Source organism: Notamacropus eugenii, chromosome 2 (genome assembly GCF_028372415.1).
Source record: "Notamacropus eugenii isolate mMacEug1 chromosome 2, mMacEug1.pri_v2, whole genome shotgun sequence".
NCBI classification, from domain to species: domain Eukaryota; kingdom Metazoa; phylum Chordata; class Mammalia; order Diprotodontia; family Macropodidae; genus Notamacropus; species Notamacropus eugenii.
The window spans coordinates 270,430,474-270,452,357 of NC_092873.1; the positions used below are offsets into that span (position 1 = coordinate 270,430,474).

At 37.4% G+C, this 21,884-nt stretch overlaps 1 protein-coding gene and 1 long non-coding RNA gene across 4 annotated transcripts in view; one reads left to right on the plus strand and one right to left on the minus strand.

Moving 5' to 3' along the window:
- Nucleotides 1–3,908, plus strand: part of LOC140527264 (uncharacterized) — a 36,451-nt gene extending 32,543 nt beyond the window's left edge. The window contains exon 3 of the long non-coding RNA XR_011974736.1: nucleotides 3,368–3,908. This is a non-coding gene — a long non-coding RNA (uncharacterized lncRNA). The remainder of the gene's footprint in view (nucleotides 1–3,367) is intronic.
- The window catches only part of ALG14 (ALG14 UDP-N-acetylglucosaminyltransferase subunit), a 106,413-nt gene that overhangs the window by 29,778 nt on the left and 54,751 nt on the right, over nucleotides 1–21,884 (minus strand). The window lies entirely within an intron of this gene.

The following is a 21,884-nucleotide window of genomic DNA, read 5'->3' on the forward strand; positions in this document are numbered from 1 at the left end:
ATCTCATCAGGAAAAGGGGCTCAAGAATTTAAGCTTCTTTAATTCCATGATTTTGAGTGACAGAAATCTTCTCCATAGGCTTCTGGGTTTTGTTTGTTGTTGTTTTTTTAAAATACAAAAATAGAGACCCACCAAAGTGTTTTGACAAATGAAAAACAAATAAAAGACTTGAATGGAAGATAAAAACAATCCCCAAACTTGGAGACTGTCAGTACTTCCTGATAACATTTTTATATTACGTTTTGGGACACTGGGAATTGGTGGCTGATCTACCAACAATGTAGTAGTGTTGCCTCTATTTACAACCCCTCCAACACTGACTTTTTGACTCTTTTGTCATCTTTGCCAATTTGCTAAGTTGCACATGTCCTTTTAAAAAATCCAAGTTAGGCTTTTTTTGGAAGTGACAACCTGCCAATGCTAACATGCCTTTCACGAAGATGTGCTGCATCCTTCCCCTAGGGAGAATGGAAACACAAGAAGTGTCTGGCTCAGAGTATGAACTTTTAATTCCCAGACAAAAGTGCCTAGGCTGCTAAAAAAAACCAAAACACCCCTCTCTTAAGCCATGCAGAAAAGTGGCTCTATGGACCAGTTTCTCTACTGTCTTCTATCACTCTAGTAGATGAACAATAAGACTAAGAATGATGCTTCTCCAGGTGTAAATAGGACATTGAGTCAAGACAAATGAGAAACTAAAGAGTAAAACAAAATTTATACCAAAAAAAAAATCTAAGTTGGTTAGTGAGTCCACACTGATCTTTCAGATAACTCTCTCACTTCATCAGAACTATTTCTTTGTGTCTTCCTGAATTTTTTTTTCTTGAATCTTTCCCATGCCTCCCAGGCTAACTCCTCTTACAGAATGTTAGCCAATGGATCTTATACATATTGTTTGTGAATCCTTTTTAATTTGCTTTCCAAAAATCTAGGTTGCATGTCAAACTACATCTAGCTTTCCTTACCTCTATCACATACCAAACCTTTCCTGTGGGTAAAAATCAGATCAAAAAGAAATTTCTCCCCTTTTTAGAATGAAATTATCATTAAGGCAAACTAAGAAATTATTACCTCCTCTGTTTTTTGGCAGAGAGAGTTCCAATAGATATCTTATTAAGTGACATCTCCCATCAATATTCTATCATGTGCCAGGCTTATAATCTGTTACCTGAACTCATCTCTTTCTGGCCAGGTTGTTTGTAACATAATCTGATGGGAGAACTGCTGCTTCCCTTCCCTACCTCCTTCCCTGCTGAGTACCTCCTGGCCCCACCCCCCCCTTTATTTAAATGATCTTTATTTAATGATCTTTATTTAAATCCTCTCTCTGAATCTTTTCTCCTGCTTCCTGAATTTGTTCATATGTGAATTTATGTTCTTCATATACAAAGCCACTGTGGTTCCTCTATGCCCTATCCTGCCTTAAGAATAATATATATCCATTCAAAGCTATCTCCTGGGCATGGGTTGCATTAAGTCTCACATGAGGTCAAATTTACCTCCTGGTATTAAGAATTCTTGTTCATCTTGCTTTCTGCCTATACTTTATCCATTTGGGACATCTGTGACACTTGAAACCAGGGATTTTCCTACAGACTCCTTTCTTGGACTTTGTCTTCTATCAATTTATGGGTGTCTCAAGTGCTGTTCTTCTTACATGGTGGGTAGCCTCTGGAATCTAGCTGGGGGAATATATGTAGACTGTCTTCTCTTTGCCACTCTCCCTTCCTGTTCAATTTTCGTCTGCCAGTTCTTTAGGATCCAAGGCCAGATTCATTAAAGGCAGCTAAGTTCTCTTACTATTTCTATACTCCTGTTTCAAGCTACCTTTGCTCTGTCCTTTTAAGTAAAAAAAAAAAAATTTCTTGACAGAGAAAACAGAAGTAAAACAAGGGTTTGACTGCTATGTATTCTGTCTATTGTCAGTGAACCAATCCTTTCTTTGATTCTCCTCTTTTCTCGGTGCAGATAAAAAACAGCAAGCTTTTCTTGAGAAGCTCAGTTCATTCTGAGCTATAGCATTATTGACACTATTATCATATGACCATACTATGCTTTTGTATTCTTTTGTTACCTCTCTGTTTCTATATGGTATGTGCACATCTTTTAAAAGAGAAATTAGTGGCAATTTCCCTATATATCCACATCAGTCTCTTCAGATAGCAACTAAGAGTTGAATGTTTAGATCTAAGATCAAATATAGCTTAGTCACTTACCTTGACTGTCTCAGTTTCCTCAAGTGTAAAATGGAGATAATAATAACACCTGTTCCCCCCCGCCCAGGTTGTTGTAAGGATCAAATCAGTTAATCTTTCCAAAGTGTTTAGCACAGTGCCTGGCACATAGTAGATGCTTCATAAATGTTTGTTTCCTTTCTTATCTGAAGATTTTATTTTTATTCTAGAGATGCCTTCATTCCTCTTAGGCTAACTTCTCCAGAAATTTTAGTTCAAGGGATCCTACCTAGTCTTTCTATGAATCTTCTGCAATTTGCTGTCCTAAAATCTAGGGTACATGTTAGATAATTCATAGCTTTCTTTCTATTTACCACAAATTCTATGATGAAGTGAAAGTGGTCATTTTCCCCCAAGGTCCTCAGCATTTCCACTTTCAGAGCCACCAGTTTCCACTTGCTGATAAGAATTAGATCCAGAATAAAATTTTTCCTTGATGGTTCCTCTTTATTTTGAAAGATAATTATCATTAAAGCACATTTTCATGCTTTATTTTCATGACAAGATTTTATGTAATCTTTACCCCAATATTCTCTGATCCTCATTCTCCCCCAGAAATAATAAGGAATGTTTGGATAGGAGAGTTCAAGGATCAGATTTATGTCATCATGAAAATTACTCTAGCAGAAGTTTGAAGGGCAGATTAGATAGAGAAGACTGGAGGTAGGGAGACTGTTTAGGTGGCTACTTACAATAGTCTAGATGAGATGTAATGAGGACCTAAACTACGGAGGTAGCAGTGGGAATAGAAGAGAGGGGACAGATGTCACAGATACCACAGCAAAAATAATGACATGATTTGGCAAATGACCTGATACAGGGAGTGTAGGAGAAGAAAGGATAGAAGATAAAATGAGGCCCAGACCAAACTCTGCTGTGTTGCTTAATCATCCTTCATGGCATGGGTTGTTGGTCCCTGGCAAAGACATCTGAGGAATATGACTACATTCCTCTTGGTGTTACAGTCTGGATCATCTGGGAAAATCAGAGTGGAAAAGTTGGGGACCCACTAGGAAGAACAGTTTAGATGGTGCTGTAGCATTTATTTTAATAAAAAGGCATTAGTTTCTTCACGAGTCAATGATGAGGTTTTAAGTCAGCAGTTAATCTGTGAAATGCTCTTTCTTTCACAGCCAAAGGTCAGTGGATATGAGTCTGCTGCTGGGAGTCCTGAACCTCCAGCTATCCTGTTTTGAACAGTGGAACATGGAGTTTCTCAGTTCAAAAGCTTGTGCATCATAAACAGGAGTGAGCACCTGCAGCTTTGATTCTGCAGTGAAAGGAAAGTTACTATGCCTGGGCTGCCTCACAACGAATGACCAAGAAGGGATTTTTGGAGCAGAAGACAGATAAGGCTCTTTGTGGTAACTGCATTACTCATTTTATTTCTTGAGTGGACCAATGCTGGCCCTTTTAAAAAATAAAAACCGAAGAACTAAACTCTCGCCTTTCTTCTTCCTGCTGAGGCGGTTGCCGTGCCACACTTCAGGCATCTTGCTGCCATGGTGGTTACTTCTTTCAGGCCCTCTTAAGCCCTTCTTTAAAAGAAAGGGGAGGAGGAATAATTGTGGAAGAAGAATAAACCTGCTACTCTTTGTACCATGTGCAAAAGGGTGTAAGTTATTTACTGGATTTCTAAGATCAAGATCTGAAATAAAATGCTGTTAAAGCAAACAGATCTTCCATGACATGATTTGAAATGGAGTTCTGAATTAAATCCAACTTCCTAAATATTGATCTGTGCACTACATTGTTACCTAGGAGAGAGAGAGAGAGAGAGAGAGAGCGCGCGCGCGCGCGAGAGAGAGAGAGAGAGAGAGAGAGAGAGAGAGAGAGAGAGAGAGAGAGAGAGAGCGAGAGAGAGCTCCCTGCTGCCTCTTATGCTAACATTTGATTGTTGTTAAGGATTCTACCTCTAGCAGCTGTCTGGCCCTCTAAGGCTCTCCCTGCATTTAAATCTTCAAAGAAATCAGGCATCAGGAAAAAAGTAATCATCCTCCTCTTATCCCAGGGAATACTGGCAAGTCAGCATCCATGGAAGACTTTAGCAAGGACAATGAATGGGACACAAAAATTTTAAACATCTGTTAGTTTGGTTGAATGCCCAGGAAATTTTGGTATTAGTAACCTCATTTTTTTAAAAAAAATTATTTTATTTTGAACTTCAGAAATAAAACAAGCATTTCATGATAGATTAGAAAAAAAAGATGATTACACATGAAACTGAAAATCTTAAATCTGTATTGTCTTTCTGGCAAATAGTTGGCCATTCTGGGATGTCTCATCAATATCTCATAAGTCAATTCATTCAACAAGCATTTACTGTATGGCTATTATGTCTTCGGCTCTCAGACAGACCTGTGATGTGGGAAATATAAATAAGACAGGTGCCAGTGAACCACAGAATCTCAAAGTTGGAAGGACCTTGGAGGCCAAAGGATAACAGAATTTAGGGCTAGAAAGGACCTTAGAGGTAATCTAGTCCAACTCCCTCATTTTATATATTTGGAAAGTGAGGCCTGCAGAGGTTAACTGATATAATCCATAACATATCCAGTCCAACCTATACCTTAGTGAGGTACCTGAACCCTCAACCACATCCCTGACCAAAGATCACTCAACTTCTGCTTGGAGGCCTCCAGAGATGGTGAACCAACTACCTTCCAAAGCATCCCAATCCATTCTTAGACAACTCTATAGTACGTTTTTCTTGACACTAAGCCAAAATCTCCCTTTCTGAAATTTGTAGCCATTGCTCCTCAGAAGCCAAATAGAACATAACTAATCTCTCTTCTACAGAAAAGAACCCTTTACATACTTGAAGACAGTTACCATGTATCCCCTAGTTCTCTTTTCTCCAGATAATAAACATAGCCAGTTCCCTTAACTATTGGTCATGTGACCAATATATATATAATGTTATGGTCTACAGTCCTTCACTATCTCGTGTCCCTTTTTGGGACCCAAGTGTGTTAATTTTCTTCCTCTAATACAGTGTTCAAAACTGAACCAGGGTAGAGGGATAACCAAGCCAGAGAAAAAAGAATTATCCCCTCCTTTGTTCATGATAGACATCTTTAGCAATGGAGCTTAAGAGCACATTATTAGCACTGTTTTTGCTAACACGTAACACTGCTGACTGATTCTAGGCACCATGAATAACAATGTTGCTATCCCTTCCTCATCTTGCATTTGTGTAGTTGATTAAGACAAGAATCTTAGTGTATTACCATCTCTACCTAATAGGCCCTTCATCCTGATCATCTCTCATGTAATTCTATGTGCTTCTCCTTGCCATGACATGAGTTTTCTCTATAAGAAGGTTGAAATTTAAGAGAGCTCTTGAAACGGTTTACTCTCATGCCTCCCTCAATGAACTCTTCAAGCACTGACATTCTTGCTGGATCCACTACTTAATGGTGAATATATTCCAATCTCATTAAACTCACTCCATTATGGGGATCTAGAATAGCTGGGATACAAATCCTGTTCTCTAGCTTCAACTTGCCTCTCCCTCAGGCCTACTGATCTCAACCTTCCTCCATTCCACCCTCACCCCTAATATGCCCCACTCCAATGCCCCTTCCCCTGTGTCCTCTGGAATGCCTGCCTCAGAAAGAACAAACTCCTTTTCACCTTAATTTCTTTCTTTCTTGACCCTTCCATCTTTAGACTCTCACTGAAGCATGGCTCCTTCCGGATGACACTGTAGTTCTGTTCACCCTCTCCAGTACTGGCTATACTTTTTTCTCATACCCTTGATTCATGATTCATGGTAGAGGGAGTCAAAATACTCTGTTTCCCATGGATACTTTCATAGCCTCCCACCTTCACTAAGCAATGTCATTTCCCTGGGTGTTCATAATATCCAAATGTATTGCCCAATCCAGATCCTGGGGGCTGTTATCTATAGCCCCCTAGAACATTTCCCTTCCTGTCAATCAGTCAACACGCATTTATTAAGTGCTCTCTATATGCCAGGCACTATGCTAAACATTGAGGATACAAATAAAGATGAAAAGCTCACATTCTAATGGGGAGGAGGGATGTTAAAAATTGTACCTGCAAGATATAGTACAAAGAGAAGACAATTAACTTTGATAGACTCAGCTCTTCTCAGCAAGAAAATGATTTAAGACAATTTCAAAGGACTCATGGTGGAAATCAGGAAGTTATGAAAGGCGAGATGGTTTAGATGAAAAGATAATGAGTTCCATTTCAGACAGGCTGATTCTGAGATGCCTATGGGATATTCAGTTCAAGATATCCAAGTGGAAGTTGGAGATATGTGATGACATCAGCTCCCAAGATAGGTGATGTATATCTACACATAGATTTGGGAATCATCTGCATAAGATCACCAAGGGAACAATTATGACCAAATTGGAAGCATGATTCATCACCAGTCCTCTGAAATTGTGATTCTTGCATTGATCAGTCTTTCAAAGTTGTTTTTGTTTTACAGTGTATACTTACTGTATAAGTTATTTGAGAGGATGGCCCAGCACAGATCCTTAGGGGATACGTCATAGTTAGTAGGCATGACATAGAGGAAGAACTAGCAAAGGAAACCAAGAAGGAGGAGTGGGACAGAGTGGGGAACCAGGAAGAATAGTGTGGCAAAAATCTAGAGAAGAGAGAAGAGAGAATATCCAGGAGAAAAGAATGATCTATAATCTCAGGAAAAGGCTATTAGACTTAGCAAATAAGAGATTATTGGTGACTTTGAACAGAACAATCTCAGGGGAATAATGAGGCTGGAAGCTAGGCTCCTTCCCACCTTTTCATCCTTACACCTGACTCTCCTCCATACACAGGCAGCACCCCAAATACACCACTTCATCTCCCAGTGTCTATGTACTGGCTGTCCCTCAAGCCTGGAATGCTCTGCCCCCTCACTTCTGCCTCTAGGTTTCTCCAGCTCCTTTCAAGACCCAAATCTCACCTTCTGTAGCAAGTCTCACCTTTTTAGATTACCTCTCTCTATACATATCTTGTGTCTACCTAGTCATTTTGTCTCCCTCATTAGAATGACTGCATTGTGAGGATAGCAACTGTTAATATCCCCAGCACTTAGCATAGTGCCTGAAACACAGTAATTGATTAACAAATGCTTGTGATCAATTGAATGGCTGATACATCTATCCACAAAGACAAAATGAGACTTGTAAAATGTCTAGGTGAAATTCAGGTATGTATGCTAAGTCTATTTCATTCTTCTGATCTATGAGGGTAGAAATTATATATATAAAAAGGAAATTATATAACTCTAGCCTGAACTGTCATTTATGAAATCATACTAGATCTCTGTAATCATCATTCCTCTTTCTAAATGCTTACAAGCTACCATTCTAAGCATACATTCAAGAATTTTTCCAGGGAATGAAGTGATGTTATTGGCCTATAGTTTTAAGGCTTTTTGGAGACTTCATCCTCTTTTTCTTTTTTCAAAAATTGGGACATCATTTGCCAGTAATCAGTCCTGGGGAATGTTTTCTATAATTTTTAATATTTAAATTTTTAAAGAACTGTGAACTTAATGGACACCAAAACAAAGATGGCATTTTTATATGCAACACAGAAAAAGGGCAATGAAACAATGACTTATCATTATGTACAGCTTGCTTTTAAAAAGTATATAATAAATTCAACATGTTACTTTCAAAATTATCTTGCTTATATTTCCCTCTAAACTTGTTTCTATTCTCTTCTGTACATTGTTTTAAATGCTTCAATGATCCTCCTTTCTTGTTTGTTTTTTTTGAAGTGAAGAAGGAAAGGACATTATTGCTAACTCCCTTTTACCCTCAAACAACAACAAAAAGAGAAATCATCATCTTTGCAACAAATTACCATGGCAAAGCCAAGTAAATCCACACATTGTTTATGTTCAAACATGTATGTCTCATTCTGCACTTGAGTTCATCATCCTCTCTTGTTAGGAGGTAGGTGGAATGACTCATTATTGGTCCTCTGAAGTCAGGATTGGCAATGACGTTGACCAACGACTTTCAAAGTTGTTTTTCTTTACAATATTGTTATTACTGTAGAAATTGTTTTCCTGGTACTACTCACTTCACTCTACTTCAGTTCATACAAGTTTTCCATAGTTTTCCTGAAACTGTCCTTTTTGTAATGTCTTAGGGAACAATAATCTTCCATTACATCCATATATGAGAATTTGGTCAGTCATTCCTACACTGAGAGGCAGCCCCTCTGTTGTCAGCTCTTTGTTACAACAAAAATCTCCATGACTTTTCTTTCTTTCTTTTTTTTTTTTTTGTACAACTGACAGCAGCTAAGAGTCATGGCACCTGTCCATTTTTTCAATACGTGACAGATTAGGTTGCCTGGAACTGGTGATTGGAAGTTACACACTGAGGGCATCACAGTCCTTTCTTCCTATGGCTTCAGTATCTTCTGAACAGTTTTTTATTTTATTCTTTCCACTCTGAAATATCACACTTTTGTTAGAAGAAACAGGAAGAAAAATGAGTAGTTTTGCCCCTCCCTCGTTCATTATTCAGTCCCCATCTACCCTCAGCTTTAGTTCTTTCCTTTAACTGTACAAAAAGTAAAACAGATCAAAATCTCTTTTTGTTGTTTTCAGTGTCTCATCAGCCTCAATTCCTCCTGAGCTTTAGTATATCACACACTATTCTTACAGGTCTGTGCCATGCTCTTGTATTTACTTATTTATTTATCTAGCTATATAGGTAGTTTGTACTTTAGTAATCTGAAATAATTCTGAATGTGTATGGGGGTGGTAGTGGTAGAAGAGGAATTCTTTCAGAAATGAATGATTCACTAGGCTTAAAGGTTCAAAAGAAATTTCTCAAAATTTAAAATTATGAACTATCAACAAAGACAAAGATCATATTTTAAAAAATGGAATAATATCTTACTTAGCCTCTAACAAATTAGACCAAGTCAAACAAGACATGTTCTGGCTCTGTGTCCAAGCCTATCTGATGTCTCCTTATCCTTGGTTTCATTCTCTATCTTCTAAATGTACATAAATGTTTTATTTCTGCTGATCTTGCTTTGCATTACTTTATTCATCTATCCATATTTCATCGTACTCACATTTATCATTTTTATGATATCATAAATATTAAATTATTATACCATGATTTGACAAGCCATTCCAAATCATCAGACATATAAGTTGTTTCTAGGTTTTTGCTATGACAACCAAATGAATATTTTTATATAGATAGGTCTTTTCATTTTATGATTTTTTTTACGATAAAGTCCTACTAGGAATCACTGGGTTAAAAGGCCCAATTAGTTTTGTGTCATATTATGGAACACTGTCAGAGAGCAGTTCCATCAACAGTGTATGCAGTACTGCTAACAGTAAATTCTAACACTATCCATCGTTGTGATCATTTTGATGGGTAGGAGACGGCATACCAAGGTTGCTTCAATTTGCATTCTATGAAAATTAAATAATTTGATTTTTTTCCTAATTGGGTTTATCTCTCCTTCAAAAATTATCTATTCATAATCTTTTTTGGATTGCTTCATTGGAGACTATGTATAGATCTTAGGTAAGCTTACCGATTTTTATTAAATTCTGAATATTGGATTTTTATCTTACATGTTCACTACAAATATTTTCCCCAACGTTCCTTTTAATTTTTGAGGTCCTGTTTTTTCCTATGCAAAATTATTTTATCTTTGCACAATGAAAATCATCAATAGTCTGTAATGATTTCTTCTATTTGTTTGATTGCTAAAACATGTTTCTTTAATCTTTCTACTGAAAGGGAATACTCACTTTCTTCTTTTTCTTAAAATGTACTGACAGCTTGGTATTTTTACATCACCTACATTTGACATTGTGTCCCTCCCTTTCTCCATCCTCGAAGAACATCCTTTATAACAAAATCAATTAACGCAGGAAGAACTCCTGACATAATGTACATGGCTTGGTAGCCACGGTACCCACCCCCCACTTCTCTGCAGAAGTAAAGAGGACATGCTTTCCCTTCTCTGTTCTGTGTCACTGGCTGTGTCATCACCCTCATGCAGCACTAAATTCTGGTTGTTTTGCTTTTGTTTTTTCTGTTTACACAGGTACAGTCATTGGGTACAACATTTTTCCTGCTTCTGTTTACTTCACTTTGTTTCAGTTCATATAAGTTTCCCCTGCTTCTCTGAATTCATCATATTCACAGCATTAGATTTATGCCCCACAACTTGTTTAGCCAATCTGCAAAGGGCAAACTCTTTGATTCTAGTTCTTTGCTACCACAAAAATATAGCTATGAATATTTGCGTATATTGGAGCTTCTTGCTTTAGAAAAACAAAACAAAATATTGAACTTCCTTGGGAGTATAGCCCTAATTCAGGAACTCATCTGGTTGCTTTTACTGATTCAAGTCTATTCCACATACTACTGCCAAAGTCATTTTCCTTAAGCATAGGTCTGACTATCACTCCCATACTCAATAAACTCTAATGGTTTCCTATTGCCTATGGTACATGATACAAATTCTCATGTTGAGCTTTGAGAGCCCTACACAACCTAGCTCCAGCTTCTCTTCCAGCTGCATTGGACATTATTGCTCTCTCTACTTTGCAAACCTACCAAACCTTACACATGACTCTCCCTTTTTGTAGACGTCAGAGGCCTGAAGAGGGAAGGGAAGGTCTGGAATAGCTTCTGTAGGGAGTGAAATTAGTGACTTCCCATTTATTAAATAGAGCTTTTGCCTTTATATTACCTTGCCTTTTTCCCTACCCCTTTCCCATCTCAGTCTAATCTATTTGTCTGAAACAGTCATCTAAAACATTTAGTAATTTAGCAAGTACGATCTTCAGAGTATTCTCACATTCTGTTAACAAATGATTTATCTTGATTTCAGAAATGTCCATTTTAAAAAATCCTTATCTTTTTGACTAGAAGAAGTCTTTATTGTTTTCAGGCCTCCTTGAAGTATAAATATGTTCTGCAAACTCTTCAAAGGCTAAATGCTTCTACAATGCCCATGTCTTACCTTGAAAGAGTATAGTGGGCAGATAATTATGGATTTGCTACCCAAACTTAATTTTGTGTATTTTATATTTCAGTTTCTGATCTAATTCCCCTTTTTAATATTCTTGAGAAAGTCATTTTTTTCTTTTTTTCTGGTGACTTTGTGTGTTATTTTCTTATTGTGAAAATATCGGCATTTAATGTATTGTAAGACAGTTGAATCATGAGTTTATCCTTGCCAGGGTCCTGACAATTCCACTTGTACATTTGCTGCTTGTTTTTGCTAATTCTAGAAATTTTTCTTTAATGATTCATCATGGTACAATGGAAAAAGCACTGGATTTGGAAACAGTGGAACTGGGTTCAAATTCCGTCTTTGATGCTTTCAACCTATGTGACCTTGGGCTGATCACTAAACCTCCCTGAGCCCCAGTTTCCTCACTGTAGAAATGTGGAGCTTAAACTAAGTGGCCTCTGAGCTGTGTTCCAGCTCAATATCTTCAAAGCTATCATTCTACATGACTCATTTGGCCATTCTCCTGGTGATAGGCACCTGTTTTTCTGTGCTTTTGCAAAAAAAAAAAAAGCATCTATAAATATTTTTGTGTGTGCTGGGCCTTCCTGTTTATCATTAGCTTTCCTACTGGAATTTAAAAAAAAAACAACTTTCTTCAAGCTCTACGTTTATTTGGTTCTGTGATTTTCTTACCAATGATAATCCTTGCTTAACTTCTTTAAATGGGTTATTTATCCATCTGAAGACATCTTGGTATATTTTACAGTATAAATACTTCCATATGCTTCTGCTATATTCGTTATTTCAATTCTTTAGTATCATCATCATCTTATTGGCACTTTGCTTTACTCAAAAACTTAAAAAACATTTTCTATTGTGTTTTTATTTTTTTTATTCTACATCTAAGAAACACTAAAAAATAACATGACCACATACAAAGTGGGTCAGGAAAATGGAATAAATGGGCAGCCATATTGCTCTTATTACATATTGCTTGCTTTTTAAAAAAGTATGTAATAAATTCAACATGCTGTTTTCAAATCTGTTCTTGTGTTTTGAACTTCTGTTCTCTGATATATTTTCTAAAAAGGCTTCTTTTCTCTTTGTAGTTATGTAGCTTCTTGAGGGTACATGAAGAGCTAACTTCTAACTTTACACTGACATCTTGACTAGAAATTAATAAGATTTTGAAATTCCTCTAAAATATCAATGGAATTCATTCATTCAGTTTTGTGTATTGCCTCAATTAGTATGAATCCTCCCCCCTTTAAATAGAAACAATAAAAATCATTGTCATTCTTTCCCAAACCCTTCCCCTTCCGAACTTCCCTGTTACTGTCAAGGGAACCCCCGTGCTTCTAGTCTTCCAGAACTCACAACTTACGTGCCATCTTCATCTTCCCCCTCTCTCACCTTCCATATCCAGTTTGTTGCCAGGGCCTGTCTAGTTCACCTTTGCAATATCTTCGGAATAGACACCCTTCTCATCCCTGACACTGCTACCGCCCTGTTTCAGACCTTTATCTCCTTTTGTCTGGACTATGATAACAGCCTGCTGATTGGTCTGCCTGACTCCCTACTGTAGTCCATCCTCTACTCAGCTACCAAAGCAATCTTCCTAAAGCGCTGATATGACCATGTCACTTCCTATTCAATCAACTCCAATAACTCCCTATCACCTCCAGGATCAAATAAATAAAAAATCCTGTTTTGCATTCTAAGTCCTTTAAAATGTGCTTCCTCTTACCTATGCAGCCCTGCTACTCCTGGAATACGACATTCCATCTCTAACTCTAGGTGTTGTCACTAGCTGCCCCCCATCTGCATTTTTCTTGTGCTCTGTCTCTGTCTCTTAGCTTCCTTCAAGTCCCAGCTTTTACAGAAAGCTTTTCCTGATCTCTCTTAACTCCAGTGCCTTCCTTGTGTTTATTCTCCTTTTTCCTCTTGTATACAGTTTATTTGTATGTAGCTGTTTGCATGTTCTCTTCCCCTTCAGACTGTGAGCTCCTTGAAAGCTCACCTTTCTTTGTATCCCCAGCACTTAGCACAGTGCCTGCACATAATATGTGTTTAATAAATGTTGACTGATTGACCCTGGGCAAGTCACTTAACTTTTCTCTGATTCAGTTTCCTCATTTATAGAATGGGGAAAATAATAATAATAATACCTATATCCCAGGGTTGTACTAAGGAAAAATGAGATAATATTTACTAAGGGTTTTTGAAGTGCTATGTAATGCTACTGAGATGATGAGTGGGGACAGTTTTATTATTTAAAAGTTGGAAGAAGTGCTATTTTGGACCTGATTTACACCAACACACAGGAACTGGCTGCTAGAGCAGAAATGATGGGAACCTTGGGGACAAGTGACCACCCCGCCTCAGTATTAGTGACAGGAAAAGAGATGAAGCTGGGGTGCACAAATTTAAAAAAGGTAGCTGAGAATTTCACAGAGAAAACTGGCTCAAAAGGAAAGATAAGTTATCAAAAATGAAATTCTAATGACAAACAATTCTGCTGTGCAAGAACGGGAGGAGACTGCCTAAAGAGGCCAACGGGACCAACTTATATTTTACTTGTTTTCCTTTGTTTTGGGACCTTGTTTTTAAAAGTCAGTATTGATATCTTGTGTTTCATATTACCTTCACTTTTTAATAGTTATTCATCCTTGATCCCCTACCCAGAAAGCCATCCCTTCTAATTAAAAATAAATGAGAAAAAAAGCACTTCCTCAAAACTAACCAACACAGTCATAATGAGGTGTGACAGTAGCCTCCCACCTCTGCAAACAAAAGAACCACACAACCTTACGATGCTGAGAGGTGGAGGGATAGGCTGGGGGAGGATAAGACAACAGAAGAGAAGATAGGAGGGAAGGGTAACAAACATTTCTGAAGAAAGAATATAAAATGGAGAAAGAGAAAAGAATCGGCATAAGCAGCCTGACACAGTAGACACAAACTGATTTTCCATTCCTTGTCAACATAATAAAAAGTGACAGCTTATTTGTGTGCCAGTAGCCACCAGGAATTCAGAAGTAAAACACTGAGAGCAAAAATGGTTTGGAGACCAGAAGGAACATTTCCCACTATAGGGAAAAGTGAAATTAACTCATTTTTTTTCAATCACTTTAAAGATGGAGAAGGTTGTTTGATTGATTGTGACTGGAACATAAGAGCTTTCTGTTCTGATTGCATCAATACTTTTAAGTGAAGCTGGTAGACTGCTGCGTGTGTTCCCAAATCCTACAAGTGATTTCCTAGACTTTTTATTCTCACTGAAAAGCTTACACATGAGTCTGTCTTTTTTTTTTTCCTTCCTCTATAATGGCACCCAGAGAATCCTCTGACCCACTGTCAATGAAAGCTGCTAAGTGGGAGTGAATGCAATATTAAGAGTGACATTTACTAGCTGGAAATAGTGTTACTAGGACTATTAAAGGTGAAGGGGAAAAATCCAATAAGATGGAAAATGGACAAATTTTAAAAATCAATGAATCAATTGTATATTGTATAATACAGGTATGTAAAAAAATAGGGTGGTCAAAATGTAGGAAAGTAATGTGAATATAAGGTAAACAAAAATTGAGATTTTAAATGTGGAGCTATTTGTCTATCAAGTGAATTCAATTGGGATTTATTTTAGTAACAATATTTCAGTGATTATTTTATCTTAATGACAGCTTTACCTAGGAGTGAACTAAAGACTTAATCATTGTTCTTCATTATCTATCTGAGAAGTAACAAGACCAGGAAGAAAGTGACATTATACACCTCTACTAATTTGGAAATATAAGGTACAATAAATTCCAAAGTTTCCAAGTGTAAGATTTTCCACAATGGACTTTATAGATTCAGTCATTTCATATGACTCTCATAAAGTAAGCAGTTTAAAAATACCTACAAAAGGTGAAATTAAAAATAAATTCTTTTTTTTTCACCATAGTAAAACATTTTTAAAAAATGTTAAAATGAACCATAAGTTCCATGGGGTTGGAGGGTTTGTTTTGAATTTGTAACGAACATTTCAGAATGAGAAGGGATTTCAGAGACTATCTAGTCTAAACTCTTTTTCATATTTTTATCTCTATATGTCTCTCACTGAGCAGCATGGCACCTTTCCTGTAACAAATATTACTTGTAATACATAGTCAGTGTTTACTGATGGTGGGGAAAGATCTCATATAGCTCTGCATTTCTCTCAATATTTGCATAGGGCATTGTACATAATAGGTGTTTAATGTATGCATGTTGAATAAATGAATAAAATGTAAGAGTGAATGGTTCCTAACTGTATTTTCTACAGGTGAACTCCCTAAAAGGATGTCCAAACTGTTAATGTTTCTATTGTTAAGTGTTATCATTAAACCCCATCACAAAGTCAGAAAAGTTCATATCATTTGGTCAGCTGCCCATTTATAACACTGTTCTCTAGGACATGACGTCTGTAACGTTTCACTTGGAACAATGTTGGCTGGGGCTTGTCTAGATGTTGTGAATGACATTAACTTCTCTGGACTTCCAAGTCCTTTTCTGAAGAATGAGGCAACTGAAGACCTAGATAACCTCTAGGGTATCTTCTGGTTCTAAGATTTTATAATTCATATTTCATTAGACCACTGGTCTCCAAAGCAGAGGCCAGGCATCATCCCATGGCTTAACTTCCAAGAGGTGTGTGATGAACAAGGAGAAGGGTGGAAAATGAGTCCCATTCAACTGGCCAACAATATCCAGTTATGGAGCTTGTCTCCAACACAACGCTTTTTTTTTTCTGGTAGGAAAGAGTGAGTGGCACAGGATGAACAATCATGAATGGGTTATAATTACATTATATTTCCCCCCAAATCCACCCTTCTTCCAAACGTCCCTATTTCTGTTGAGGGCACACCTATTCAATCAGGTTTGCGGCTTAGTGTCATCCCTGATACCTCATTTTACCTCACTATACATCCAATCGGTTGCTAAATCTTGTCATTTCTACCTCCAGAATCACCTTTCCTCTATTCACATGGCCACAACTGCACTTCAGTTTTTCATCACTGCCTGTTTGGGTTACTACAATGGCTTTCCAATTGGTGTCCCTGCTTCTAATCTATCTCCCATACATTCACCAAAGTGATTGTCCCAAAGAGCAGTTCTAACCATGTTACTTCTTACTCAATAAACTCCAGTGGCTCCCTACTGACTGTAGGATCAAATACTATTTCATTATCTTATCCTTTATTAACTTATATTTTGTGTAGGATTTATGTTATAAAAATTATCATAGCAGTACATATTTATAATTTACAAAGAAATAAAAATATACACATGGGGGTACATGCTCCATTTCTTTTCAATGATAGGGGTGCACAGGCAGAAGAATTCAGAGATCTATGGCTCTCACAAAGAACAATTTAAAACTATCACCTGTATAATATGGAATGCAGCAGACCTGTTATTATATTAGTGTGGGGAGGTCCTAGTGTGGAAATTATTTGAGGCCCAGCAGTATATGTCAGAGGGAGAAACTGAAAGGCCTTCTGGACTCCTTCTATCACCTATACCATATTGCCTCTCATAGTAGGAGAGCAATATGATAACTCTGTGAACAGGTCAATTAGAAAAAATTCTGTAATGATGTTAGTTTAATTTTTCTCCTCTTCCTTTAAAGAAATATATAACCTGAACGTTATCCTCATCCTGGGCCGTTATAATTCAAGCAACTATTATTTCTAAAAAACTATAAATTATAGATGAATGTTAAAAGTTCAAACAAAAGTCACACTTTCAATCAAAGCACTTAAAGCATCTCCTCTTTATGGTTTCTTCATGTAATACCTTCAGAAAGTCTTACTAGGATGTACTTACTGGGATGACATTTCATGTCATCATATTTTCCCTATTAAGAATATTTTAGTCACTGATTCCCAGCAAAACACTGGGAGAGGGTTTTACTCTACAGCAAGTCTTTTGTTCCTAGGAAATGCCATGAATGGAAGGGCAGCCAAGTAGCCTTTCTGAGGCTGGAAAGGACACGCATTCGTAGCTCTCACCATACAAGCGAAGTGCAAAGAATCAGGGACTGAGTGATTAACCTCAGGAAGGTCATGCTGAAATTTAAAGCTCAAGCATGCAGGGGTATTGCTATGGTTTTTAGTATCTGTGAAAGTGTTTTCTGAGAAACAGCCCATATGGCAAAAAGATAAAAATGAAATAATTCTTACCACCTTGACTGCCATTATATAAACAGATGTCCTATACATAAATAACTGGCCACAAACTAGAATGAAAGGACATTTAAGAAAGCAGTAATCATTTCAAATATGACATGTTTAGAGGAAAGTGATGACATGCTTAGGAAATGTAATTATGCTCAAAAAAATAACAATTAAAAATAAGCTGATAAATATTCAGAAAGGAAAGTATCAGAAGCTGCTATTTATGTTCTTGAGTAACAAACAGAACATCTCAGGGTCACAGGTAGTGTTTTCATTACTGCTATTGATTAAAGGCAAGGGTGACAGCAGAGAAAGGCAGATTTGGAAAGTTGTTAAATAGTCTGGAAAATCCTGGAAGACAGATGCAAAGATGGCAGCCATTTTTCAAATATCACATGCTTAAAGGAAAGTGATGATATGCTTATAGAAAATGTAATTATACTCAAAAAAATAACAATAAAAATAAGTTGATAAATATTCAAAATGGAAAGTATTTTAGGAATTGCATTTTAGGATGCAAAGGAATGCAGACCTTCCTCCACAAATAACAATGGTTATTTGTACCAAGCTAAAAAAAAAATAATAAGAGCCACCCCTAGATTCTGCTATCCAGCCCAGAAATCCACAGAAAGATCCTTGGAAGATGATCCAGGGTAAGAGGGAAGCTGAACAGGCTGTGTCTGAACAGTGTCTTACAGTGCTGAGCCCAGAGGCTCAGTTCACAGGCAGGAACCAACCACTGAGGATGATAATAATGAGCACAACGGTACTTAGAATTTATACAACAATGTCATATTTACAAAGCACAGGTAGCTACTGGATTAATATACTGAAATGACAAAGGGAAAACATGAGGAAGCTCCATAGTTAGTACAAACTTGGGGAGGTTACAATGTGCTGAGACGAAGCCTTGTATGGAAAAGGACGTGAGGGCATCATTGAAAAATAAAATTTTAAAATCATAAGGCCAATCACATCCAAGAGTTTTGAAAGTTCCACTATTGCAGAGGATAAGGTTCAATCACTTATAGTAATTGCCTGAATTTTAAACAGGGAACAATTCCTTATTACATAAATGAATATAATACAGAAAGTCAGAAGAAATTGTTCTGACCCTAAATGAGATTACATTTGAAACACTGTGTATTAATCAAAATAATTCAAAAGAAAGAGATGGTAGGTAACATTCAGATGATCTAGAAACTTTATAATTTTAATGACCAAATTCATCAGAACACAGGCCACACTTTTCCCTCTAAACTTAACTTATATAACACCCAAGGGAAGCTTGGATTGGTGCCATTAGTAAGGGACTAGTAGCAGCGCTTTCTTATTTGCAAAGCACTTATAGTTATTCCATTTGAACTTTATTAGAGCCCTATGAATGACAAGAATTATAAGTATTACTATCTGCATTTTACAATTCTATAAACTGAGGCCAAGAGAGGTTCAATGTTTTGCCCATGATCCCACAGATGGCTAGTGTCAGAGGCAGGATTCCAAGAAGTCTGATCTTCCACGAATAACAGGAAAAGTGACAAAAGTCAAGAGAGCAATGTTGATAAAAATGGGGTGAAAGCAACTTTATTTGAATTGAAGGAAATATTTTTTAAAGACCTCTTGCACTATATTTTTAACACAGAAATTATTTTTCAATATAAACTGCTGCTTTGCTTTTCAGTATAAAAATGTCATTTTGTTGGTATAACCTACGCTATACCTAAAATCGACAAACATTTTAATGTTAGCTTTGGGTCATTTCTATTAATATGTTTCTATAGGGGAGGGAGGGAAGGAAGAAGGGACCAGGAAAGGCCTTTGAAGAAGGTAGTGAGGTGAGTCTAGAAGGTAAGCCAGGAGGCGGAGGTGGGAAGGGGAACATCTGAGGTATGGGGGACAGCCAGAAAAAGGCAGGGATTCAGGAGGTGGGGGGTTGTGTTTGAGGACTGGAAAGTAGGCCAATGTAGTTGGATCATAGGACAGATGAAAAAGAGTAAGGTGTCAGAAGACTGGAAAAGTACAAGGGGGAAAGAATGTCTTCCTTGACTGATAGGGTCCCCTTTCTCCTTTTGTTTCCTACCTACACTTAACAAGTTGTCTTCTATTATTAATTTTGCTTTTTCATTGAGAAGAGAATCACTTGATCAGCCAACGTAGGTAAGTCCAGGAGAGAGGAACCCATAGCCTCGAGGCCACATATGGCCTTCTAGGTCCTTGGGTACAGCCTTCTGACAGTCTTTTGTTAAAGGGATTTGTTCTGTAAAGTTTGGATGGCCTCAAGGTTGCAGGTTCTCCTAGAACAAGCAGCAGGTCAATGTCTAATTAAAAATACATTATTATTCCATGAGTTTGATTAGGATTAAGCATTTCCTCGGTTAACTGCCACTGGGCAGATTGATAAAATCAAGTACTTAAGCCTGTAGCAGTAAGGATGTGTCCTTGATCTTCCCCACCAGGGCCTCTCCCTGTTCTCATCATTTCTCTTTTTAACTCTGACAAGCTTGAACTGAACATTTCTTATGCTATTTATACAGTTTTAACAGTTACTGTTCTGGCCTTCTTTCTTTCATAGTGGGGCAAACTTCCATATTACCGTAGTAGAATCTAACAAAATATTGATATTTCCTATTTATGGTAAGGATCTAGTATAATTTAGTTATTTGCTTATGCTGGGAAAGTCAGGTTCATTCAAGTGTTGGATTACAGCCTCTGCTAGTGGGGTCAGAAAAAATTCAGATTATTATTATTAATAGGAAGAGTTCCATTCTACTAATCTGACAATGATTGGGAGAGGAAACCAGGAAGTGGTGATGTCCTGAGGTGACATGATATAGTCACATAGCATTTCCTTGTTGTTGGGGTTTTGTGTGTGTGTGTGTGTGTGTGTGTGTGTGTGTGTGTGTGTGTGTGTGTGTGAGTTGTTCAGTGTTTACCTCTTGTCAATCATCAGGGCATATCCTGGACAGTCTCTGAGTGCAAAATTTTCTATCTTGTTACAGAGGAGAAACTACTGACACAAATCATTGCAATTATTTGTTCAAACCTGTATAGTAAAGCTTAAAAAATTAAAGAACTAATCTGACCCCACTGTCCACCAAATTTTGGGTGGTAACCCAGGACTGCTCCACATTTCGGTGTTTTGTCTCATTGTCAGTAATGTTAGGATAATTATAATAAGTTATATTTGGTCAGCGCTTTACAGTTTGCAAAGCTCTTTAAAAGCATTTGTTTGTTTGTCCTTTCTTCTTGAAGAGGACCAATGACATCATGAGGGTGTTGTCTTAACTTCATGTGAACTGGATTGCTTCAGCTCAGCCTTGGTAGGTGGTTGCTTCACTCAAATGTGGAAAGACCTTAGCTTAAAAGAGCCAAGGTCTTCTGCTGCATCCTGGGCCATCTCCACTCACCCTGATCTATATCTGGCCACTAGACCCAGACGGCTCTGGAGGAGAAAGTGAAGTTGGTGACTTTGCATGGACCTCCCTCACTTAAATGAAAGTCCCTCACTTAAATTGCAAGTCGTCATCCTCTCCCTGATGTCATGGTCCTTTTCAAGAATGAAGGACAAACCACAACAGCCTATAAGGGTAAGTACAACAGGAATTACAACCTCCATTTTTCAAATGCTAAGGTGTAGTTAAGCTGCCCTTCCAGCCAGGAAGGCATTTAATATCTTAGTGCCATTGGTAACTCTCTAAAACTACACACTGCAAGAAGGTACTTGCCTGAAGTGTGTAAAAGGTATTAATTTCTATAAAGAATGACTTTTTTAATATTGATTAAATCATGGGAGCCATCCCTAACCTTATAGATGAAAAAACTGAGGCACAGAGAATGAATTACCCACTGTCACATACTAAGTGTCAGAGGTGGAATCTGAACCCAGATTTTCTTCACTCCAAGCCAAGCACATCATGTACTTATTTAAAAAAAAACCAAAAAACCCCAACAGGTTGAAATAATGACCATGTCACTGAATAGTCAGAGCCAACAACTACTGTTTGCACACCATTTCCCCTAACCTTTCATCTCCTCCCCTCCCATTAGAGTATGCCTTGTATTTATGTCCCTTGATCTACATGTAATCTAAAATCTGGCAACTCAATGTTTGAATTGATTTAACAGCAGCTAATTAAAATAATTCAGTTGGCCTAAAAAAAAAAGAAGCACCAAACAAATGAATTGAGGGATCCAAAAAGTAGTTACTGGCCCAGTGTAGACCAGTCTACTGCCAACCTCAGTTTAATGTTTGTAGGTCTCCATGGAGATCAAATGCTTCAGCTTATAGTTTTAGCCATATGGTTGGATTCATCCTATTAGTAGGGCCTCTAAGTCACTTTCCTGAAAAACAGCATTTCCACTTGAAGGTTCTCTAAATGGAATTATAAGGCATTCCAAAGACAGTAGTCTGATTTAGTTTACCAAACCTTTTTCTAAAAAACTCATTTGT